Source organism: Urocampus carinirostris, chromosome 16, assembly GCF_059441175.1.
Source record: "Urocampus carinirostris isolate Australia breed hairy pipefish chromosome 16, RoL_Ucar_1.0, whole genome shotgun sequence".
Classification (NCBI taxonomy): domain Eukaryota; kingdom Metazoa; phylum Chordata; class Actinopteri; order Syngnathiformes; family Syngnathidae; genus Urocampus; species Urocampus carinirostris.
This window is the reverse complement of record NC_142364.1, coordinates 30,769,279-30,779,850: the sequence shown is the minus strand read 5'-3', so window position 1 is coordinate 30,779,850 and position 10,572 is coordinate 30,769,279.

Genomic DNA, 10,572 nt, shown 5'->3' with positions numbered 1-10,572 from the left:
GTCCCAAATGTGGAAGTGGGTGTGTGGAGTGGAGTGGAGAGGAGAGGAGGGGGGAGAAAGAGGAGGAGAGTGGATGGGGAAAGAAGAGCAACTTTTACAGATTTTATTACCACTTAAGACCAACTCTAGTTCATTTTGTGTGAAGTTGGAGCTTTCAAACTTAAATGTTTGTGAAATTTACTTTGGATTTTGATAATTAATAGAGTGTAAAAGGACATTGTGTACTATTTTGATGTAAAATAAAACGTCATATATACAGTTTGAGTGTCTATGATTTAGAATAGAATACAATAGTCTTTATTGTCATTGATATCAACATTGTGAAACGTTGTATGCAATGAGATTCGACATGGCACTTCAGGGTAAATTGTGTAATAAAGACTTTGAAGGGAGAAAAGATAAAAGGCGATCAGGATAAATAAGCAAAAAATGGATAATTACAATATAGCGCTCAGAAAAACTGGTCTAATTTATAATAACAATAATGCAATGAGAAAGAAAAGTGCAAAGTAACAATGTAGCAATGAAAATAAGTGCCATAAAAATTAGCAGCAGCAATTTAAATAAAACAATATAATTCTCAATATATTCACAGTTTTGGCCAATACTTTTTCACAGTTTCATTAAGCATTATAGTGAGTTTAGTTTGTATTTAGTTTGTAATCCTTCTTGTGCTTTCTACCACTTGTTTACAGTTGTGCTACACAATACAGTGACATCCCGTGGTCAGATATTACACAGTGTCACTTTAGCCGTGGTTGGGCAACAAGCGCCTTTGTCACTCCCTAGTGGCTCCCTAGTGAGTTTTCAAAAATGTCTGATAATGGAAAATTATTTGGTTTCTATGGAAGGAAAAACATGACGAACATTCTTGACAATTAATAATGACTACATATCTATTGACCCTTTGCACCTGACTTCACATTGCCTTCCCTGGGAGAATCAGAGCCACGATGGACGGCAAGATGCACGCTAGCAGACAGCACTTGTATAAGAATTTAAGCATGGTGATTTATTGTTGTGTGTTGGGCAAGGTTCTAAGCCTGATTTGAAATTGTATCCCTTTTGATGAGGACAGAAGATGACGATGTTTGTCATGGTCGCCTTGGTGACCAGTCTGCCCCGCCCTCTGGGCAACAGCTGAAGCAGTTCAACTAATTGTGTCTGCTATTTAAGGCTGGATTCTGGGCTTTGCGGGTGCTGGCTCATTATACATATCTACACAATCCCAGGTCTGTTATGCCTTGTCCTGTTTTAGGTTTAAACATTTTCCGTCTGTTAAGCCCTGTCCTGTTGAGTTCGTGCCGGAGGAACTCTGTACCGTTCTGTTCTGATTGTAAGAATGTTTTTGTTTGCCTTGTCCCTGACTTTTGGACAACTTTTATTTTGTTAAATAAAACTTATGGATCGTCACGCAATTGAGTTCTCCCTTTCTGCCTCCTGCCCGACTCCCGTGCCGACTGCCTGCTATTCAGTCTCCCCTGCGTGCCAGTCCGACTCCGCTGCCTGCCAGTCCGACTCCGCTGCCTGCCAGTCCGACTCCGCTGCCTGCCAGTCCGACTCCGCTGCCCGCCAGTCCGACTCCGCTGCCTGCCAGTCCGACTCAGCTGCCTCCCAGTCCGACTCCGCTGCCTGCCAGTCCGACTCCGCTGCCTGCCAGTCCGACTCCGCTGCTCCTGTTTTGCCGGTTCTGATTTTGACTCTCTCATGTCTTGTCTGTTCTGATTCCGCCTGCCCTGCCTTGCCTGTTCTGATTCCGCCTGTCCTGTCTGAATCGCCACTTCTGAATCTGCCTGTCCTGAGTGTGACACTTCTGAATCGGTCTGTCCTGAGTGCGACTCTTCTGAATCGGTCTGTCCTGAGTGCGACTCTTCTGAATCGGTCTGTCCTGAGTGCGACTCTTCTGAATCGGTCTGTCCTGAGTGCGACTCTTCTGAATCGGCCTGTCCTGAGTGCGACTCTTCTGAATCGGCCTGTCCTGAGTGCGACTCTTCTGAATCGGCCTGTCCTGAGTGCGACTCTTCTGATTTTGCCTGTCCTGTTTATCTGTCCTGTTCTCGTCGGTTCTGCCTGTCTGTTATCCCCTCCAGTTTGCCCGCCGGACCCCCACCCTGCCGAGCGCCGATTCCGATCCGCCTGACGCAGATGGCGCCTGCCTCTCCCCGTTCCTGCGTGTTCGGAGGAGAGAGCGGGGTTGCCCCAATCGTGAGCGTCGAACCATTCCGGGGCGCGAGGTAGTAATTCTTTCTTTTTGGGACCTCGGGAGCTGTCCCTTAAAGGGGGGGCTCTGTCATGGTCGCCTTGGTGACCAGTCTGCCCCGCCCTCTGGGCAACAGCTGAAGCAGTTCAACTAATTGTGTCTGCTATTTAAGGCTGGATTCTGGGCTTTGCGGGTGCTGGCTCATTATACATATCTACACAATCCCAGGTCTGTTATGCCTTGTCCTGTTTTAGGTTTAAACATTTTCCGTCTGTTAAGCCCTGTCCTGTTGAGTTCGTGCCGGAGGAACTCTGTACCGTTCTGTTCTGATTGTAAGAATGTTTTTGTTTGCCTTGTCCCTGACTTTTGGACAACTTTTATTTCGTTAAATAAAACTTATGGATCGTCACGCAATTGAGTTCTCCCTTCCTGCTTCCTCCCTCCGTTCTGGTCCGATCACTCCTTCGACCTCACCACGTCTCGTGACAGATGTTACCTGCAATCAAACGGAGGGACTGCTTTTGTGCAGAGGCACAACACTGGCAGCCCTCAAGTATTCGAGGATTTGCCGCAATCATTTTTACACAGTACGTTTGGTGTATTTCCGATCAATTTTATGTTAAGTAGTTACGAGTCACGTCAAAGACACACAATATAATAAGTTAGCGAGTGCTAACTAGCTATGTTAGTGTCTCATTGTTGTTATTTCTCACGAGGTAAAGATTATTAAGAGATGCTTTTATTGCGATTAACCTGTGATTCTAAACAGTAATCATATGAATATCACATTTATTGAAAACAGTTATGTGCTCTACCATGAAGCTTATTATGCTGAAATAAACTGTCCATTATCAGCTGATAAAACAGGAAGTAAGCATTCAGAAGATAAAACGTCATTTTGCCAAAGTAAACTCATTAATTCGGTGACAGCTGCTTTACAATCGACCAAAATAATTTTCCTATGCTACATTGGGTAAGACAAAGGAGGATTTACCATTCAACATGTGCCATCATCCTTTCAGATGACTAATTTAATGTTTGGAGTTAAAAAAGGAAAGAAAACCTTCAAATCTCTTTTTTAACATTGCTAAATAAATGACCATTAGATTATGAAATATAAACGAATGTAAATATATATTCTCAAAATAACTCAACATATGAATTGATCTCAGTCTCATCAGACCACAGGTCACAGTAATTTGAGGTTGACTTTGGCAAACTGCAAGATGCTCGTTTGTGGAAAGGCCAGTAACACCAAGAGTGTGGCCTGCAAAGGTGCAACAGCCCCAAAAGGCTCCCCAAAAAATGGTTTTGTGTCTAAACGCGGATGGCGCTCTCATGGTGCATAGCTATTCTAGTTTGATAGTCAATTCAGGTTGAAGCCGTGTGCAGCATTTGTCATGATAACTAACAGGCTTATTAACTACCCATCCAATAAAAGCACTCGGGAGCATGTGAGATTCTAGATTCTCAGAAATAAGCATTCATTCTGTAAATCAATGCTATCCATTATCTGCATTGCTTATCTTCGGTAGGGTCGTTCGGGGAGGCTGAAGCCCATCCCAGCTAGTTTCGTGCAGTGGGTAGGGGACACCCCGAACTGGTTGCCAGCCAGTCGCAGGGCACACCGAGACAGACAACTCACTCATTCACACCTAGGGACAATTTGGACCGGCCAATTAACCTGAGATGCATGTTTCTGGAATGTGGGAGGAAATCGGAGTGCCCGGAAAAAACCCACACAGGCACAGGGAGAACATGCAAACTCCGTAGTTTGGATTCTTCCTTGATCTTTTTAGACTTTTTTGGTTGCAGTACACAGTGATTAACAAATACGCGCTATCCCTTTAATTGTTCCAATTTCAATATTTTTTTCCAATAAATGTAAGAGGTGTAGATATGACTCACTAAATGTGACCAAAAGGGTCCTGCCATTTTTTTTGTTTTGGGGGCGAACATGACTCATTCATTACTAGTTTATAAAGGCTAATGTCTCATTAATGCTTCCAAGTAAAATTTCAGGGCTTCGAATAATTCTCCCATTAAATAGATCTGTCATGTTTTTGATTTGCTCTTTGCTTTTGCAGCCAAAAAAATAACACAATATATACAAGATGACAGCAATGGTTTTACAGCACTAGGTGTAGCGGTCAAATCCCGGATGAAACCCCACCCATTCTCGGAGAACACCCAAAAATGCTGCTGAACCCCAATCATATAAACAAATGAATGCAATTATTTTCGTAAGATTTTGGATAAACATTATTTGATGAATACAGAACACTGAACCATCTTTGACCTCAAATGTTAATGCATATTTGTTCAGACTCCAAGTATAGGTCATACCATAGTGATCGTTGTTATTGTTTATATTTTTCATGACAATTTAAATACATCACTCGCATTTGGTGATGTACAGTGCTGCATGTATGTTATGCCTGTTTGGCTTGTTGCCGGCATACAGATACATTGTTACTAATGTATCTAAACTAATGTAAAAAGTACAAACTACCTGTATATAAGTGAACTGCTTTGATGCCTACCAAAAGATTCCGTATATTCTGTTTGATTTGAAAAAGAGCTACGGCTTTCTTCAATTAAAGTTCTTAAAAGGGTCTTTTTTCTTCAATACGTATACATATGTTAAGTCAAGTCAAGTCATGTTTATTTGTATAGCCCTTAATCACTAAGAGTTTCAAAGGGCTACACAGACCACAGATTATTACAAACCACAGACTATTATTACACCATCCCCTGATCTAAAACCTACATGAGGGATAGGAAAAACTCAAAAACCTCAACATGAGGAAAATGAAGAAATCTTGAGAAGGGCCCGCACATAGGGCGAAATTAAATCTGAAAGATATGAGGGAGCAAGTCAATGCATGATTTTGTATACTACCAACAGAACCTTAAAATCACATCTTAAGCTAACAGGGAGCCAATGCAGGTTAGCTAAAATCGGGGTAATGTGATCAAACTTTCTTGTCTCTGTTAAAAGCCTACCTGCAGCATTTTGTACCAGCTGGAGGCTCTTGATTTTGGACTTTGGGAGACCGGATAGTAGTGCATTACAGTAATCGAGACGGGAGGTAACAAACATATATACTATATATAAATATATATAAATATATATAAAAATATATATATATATATATATTACCAGCTCAGTAGCCTAGATGGTAAGGCGCCCGCTTTGAGACTGGGAGGTTCGGGTTCGCGCCCCGGCCGAGTCATTCCTAAGACTTAAAAAGTGGTCGGCGGCGCCCTCTCTTGGCTGCGGCTGCATCGGGTCAGATGCAATCGACATTTCGTTCTGTGTACATTGTTACACAGAATGACAATACAAGGAAATTATTATTATTATTATTATTATATATATATATATATATATATATATATATATATATATATATATATTTGAGTCTCTGTTGTTTGTATTTGTAGCGCTTGTTTTCAGTTGAACTTCATAATACAGCGACATCTTGTCAAAAATTACATAGTGGGCCTATAAAATTTCTGCTATGCCTTCAAATTGAGGCCACATGTTTTCTGCATGAGAAGAGAGTTGAAAAATGTTCTGTGTGCTAATGAAACATTGATGTGCTTTAATGGGTTCATCCAGTGTGACAAATATCTAATGACACAATGTGCATTGTACAGTATGGCATCATTTAAGTGGGAGGGGGGAGTACCACCTAGAATAGACTAAAGCAGTTATGGTTATAGGTTGAATATTAATCCTATGAACATGTTTAACCCTCTACTTTTGTTAGGTTTTTAGGTAACACATCCCATATTATCAGGTCGGTCGCAACCCATAACTTAATCAGCAATAAAATTGGCTAAGAACAATAAAACATTATCCATTATATCCTCATCTCTTGGTTACCTTGTTAGGCTTAAAATGTGTTTTTCTATTATTGGTGTCAGCCTTTTTTCAATGGTAAATAAATAAAAGGGTTTTCTGTTATCTGACTATTACTGAGCGGTATTACAACACATCTACAACATGGTAACTACGAGCATTAGGGTGCCCCCTAAGGAGGCTGAGAAGCTGAGGTGCCCACAGACATGTTATGAAAATAGTTTACCAGTGCTGGTTCATTGGGGTTTTCTTGAAAATGATTATTATTATTTGTCTTTTTTGTGTTAGACTGAGTCTATTTAACCCTACTAACAATCATTAACCTGGTAATAACTTTGTCATGACATGATTATTTGTTATTTTAGAAATGTATATCAACGGAGTGCCCTTTGGCGACCCCTGTGCTAGAATTTTTTTTACTTTTACAAAAAAATAATAACTGTGCTTTAATATACATTAGTAGTATACATATTAGTGAATTGTGAAAGGTGCTTATTTATTTATACTGTTTTAGAAAAAAACCCCATCAGCACTAATGTTTAGGGTCCGAGACCGGGCAGAAACATATGTTGGCCTGGAGAGAGATGGGTGGCACCAGGCTGTACTTGCCCAAGATACACCACAGGAAATGGTGCCCATACGACCCTAGTGCTCAAGGGATCCAACCAACCAACTTATCATTTTATAAATTTTTGTTTGCAGTTCTTTTAATATTGTGCTCTTGAGTTAATGTTGGTGATCTGTTTGAATTCATTACTCTTTATTGATTTTATGTAATTTCATTTTTCTGTCAGGATGACTGATTAGTTTCACCTGTGCCCGCCCGTTTGGGGCCAGCAGCTGCGGGCTACCTGATTGGTTCCCTATCTTGTTTAAGCTCAGTCCTTTCATTCGCCTGTACCCGTTTTCCACCCATCTGTTCCCGTTTGTCTCCCGCTACAACCTGTTTTCTGACCCTGACCACGTTTTGCTTTCACGTCCCCGCTTACGACCCGTTTTTGATCCCAACCACGTTTTGCTCTTCTGTCCCGGATATCGACCTGTTTTTTCCGTCTTCGACACCACGATCTCCCGCTCCGGAAGATCAACTTTCGCATTTGGATCACGATCCGATTCTGTGAGCAGCTTGCTTCCCGCGTCTATCTATCACTGGATTGCGGCTTGCTTCCTGCATCCAGCGAGCACCGGATCGTGGCGCTGCTCTTCCTCTTTATCTCAATAAACTTGTGGTTAAGGTTTCGCATCTGGGTCCTGATTCCGTTCTGGTCCAGACATTTTCAGTATATGGTTTTACAAGTCCTGTCAAAAATGTGGACAGTTAAAGGATTTTTAGTTTATTTTTGAATTTCAGATGCACTTTAAATATTTTTTGTTGTAGTTAATAAAGCTATTCTTTTATATAAGTTGGTCCTTCGGGAGGATTTCTTCTTCCGTGCGCAACAGAAAATAATTGGGAATCATTGCCCAACAATACAGATGTTTTCAATTTTACTAAGATGATTTTATAATGTACTGTCGATTTTTTTTTTTTACTTTATTTTGTTGAAATAGACGAGGGGTCTCCAACCTTTTTGCAATGTCGAGCTGCTTATTGTTAATAATTAGGGCAAAGTGGGTGCCGCTTTGATATGAAATGTCAAAATAGCGAGTTAGATGGATGGCATGGTATATAGCTAAAAAGGTAGGTCTATATTTTGCTCCTAAGGTAAACGGGCAAAAAACTAATAGGGAGCTAGATAGCTAGATAAAAAAGTAACAAGCCAACTAAATGTCAGGATACAAAGCTGAAAAAAGCAAGCTAGCTAGCTAGAAAGGGGGCACAATTTACCTTGATAACTACATAGCATGCAAAAAATGTAAAACGCTAACTAGATAACTTGCTAAATAGGTAAAAAGGTAGGAAGATAGCTAAAAAAAGCACTTTTTTTGCCCATTATCTTTGTAAAACCAATTAATTGGAATTTAGTTTGTTGTATTTCCTTTGAAATAAATCAATACAAATATGAATAAATAAACACATTCAATACATGAATAGATTCACAATTTATTCTCTTAATGAATTGCTTAAAAATAATTATTATTTTTAGTATTAATAATCAATGATTATTTATAATTAAAACTTGAATCGATTTTTTGTCTATGAATCCCATGAACTGCAATTTATTTGTTTTAGTTTCTAAAATGACAAATAATCATGTTATTACAATGTTGTTCATATGTTATTACCAGGTCAACTGTTAATAGGGTTGAATAGACTAAGTCAACAAATAAAACAAAAATAATTTAACGAGAAAATCACAATGAGCCATCACAGGTGAGCTATTTCTAGGATAGGTCCACGGGCACCTCAACTGTCCCTGGGGGGCACTTTGGCACTCGCGGGCACCACGTTGCAGACCCCTTAAATCGACATTTCTAACAAAGTCAAGCTAGTGGTTAGCAGCACAGGATCTCCGTTCTCTCTCCGTTCCTATTCACTCTGTATACATCAGACTTTAAGTACAACTCTGAGTCCTGCCATGTGCAAAAGTTTGCCGACGACACTGCGATCGTGGGATGTATCAGAAACGGGCAGGAGGAGGAGTACAGGAAATTGATTCAGGACTTTGTCCGATGGAGCGACGCAAACCACCTGCACCTAAACACCACCAAGACCAGAGAGATGGTGGTGGACTTCAGGAGAACCAGAACTCACCCGGTTCCTGTAACCATCAAGGGAGAATGTGTAGAATTTGTCCAGACCTACAAATACCTGGGTGTGCAGCTGGACAACAAACTGGACTGGACTGCCAACACAGAAGCTCTATGTAGGAAAGGGCAAAGCCGACTTTACTTCCTCAGAAGGCTGGCCTCCTTCAACATCTGCAAAAAGCTCCTGAAAATATTCTATGAGACAGTAGTGGCAAGCGCCCTCTTCTATGCGGCAGCGTGTTGGGGAGGCAGCGTCAAGAAGAAGGATGCCTCTCGTCTCAATAAACTGGCTAGGAAAGCGAGCTCTGTTGTGGGCAAAGAGCTGGACAGCCTAACAACAGTAGCTGAGAGACGAGCACTGAAAAAGCTGAGGTCAATCATGGACAATCCATCGCATCCACTACACAGCATTATCTCCAGACAGAAGAGCAGTTTCAGCGACAGACTCCTGTCACTGTCTTGTACTACGGACAGACTGAAGAGATCTTTTCTTCCTCATGCCATGAGGCTCTTTAACTCCACCCGGCAGAGTAAAGGCCCACATTAAACCACACCACCTACATTGGATATTACCGAATCTTACTGCAATATGTATTCTGTGTAGCACTATTTAGTTACTCTATATAACACGCTACAGTGGGCATTTGCACGTCACACTGGGTATTTGTATATTGTATTCTTTTGGCTTTATTATTGTACTGTTCTCAGCTCAGGGATGCTGCTGGAAATGTGAATTTCCCTTAGGGGATGAATAAAGTATCTATCTATCTATCTATCTATCTATCTATCTATCTATCTATCTATCTATCTATCTATCTATCTATCTATCTATCTATCTATCTATCTATCTATCTATCTATCTATCTATCTATCTATCTATCTATCTATCTATCTATCTATCTATCTATCTATCTATCTATCTATCTATCTATCTATCTATCTATCTATCTATCTATCTATCTATCTATCTATCTATCTATCTATCTATCTATCTATCTATCTATCTATCTAGTCATGATGCAATAAAAAAATGTATGTGGTTTTAGCATGGGTTTCAAATCCAAGCCTAATGATTTCACATTTGTTCTACAAATGCAGTAAGAGGCTGGCCCTAATATAATGCTAACCTTGGTTCTTTATTGCACGCTGGCATGGTCTCCTGCGGTTGTTGTCACGGTAACAGCAAGGATGGAACCGACTATATTCAACCAGTGAGGTGGCCAATGCAGCATTGATCTTCACTGAGAGGCCTGGGCTGACACTAAAATATGGATTTCAGTGTCAACATTGGGCTACTTCACACATTTGTACCCCAGGCTGTGTTAATCAAAGGAACACAAATGTAAATAGTATTTTGTTTATTATAGTATTGTTTGTTGTTAGTTTATTTTGTTTTTTTACTGGCACAAAATTGCACTTATTTTACATTATGGTAGTTTGATGAGAAGCAGTCAGGCAGGGTGGTCAAGGTTTTGAGTCAGGGGTTAATTTGGGTGGAAAAATGTGGCCTATCCAATTTTTCTCATTTATGAAACAATATACCGGTACATGCAGACATCTACATGTTGTATAAATTTATATATTAGTTTTTTTAATAGATTATTTAATCAAATTGGTATTGAAACACACACAATTTAAGCAGAGAAATAATATATCCCTGTTTTGAATGCTTGATTTGATATTTAGTATTGTTGTATTTCTGTATTAGTATTTTTGTGATATTTCTGTCGTACCAGTTTTGTGGTACTTCTGTAGTATTTTTGTAGTGTTACTGTAGTTGCATTTTTGTAGTTTTTCTGTAATAGTATTTTTG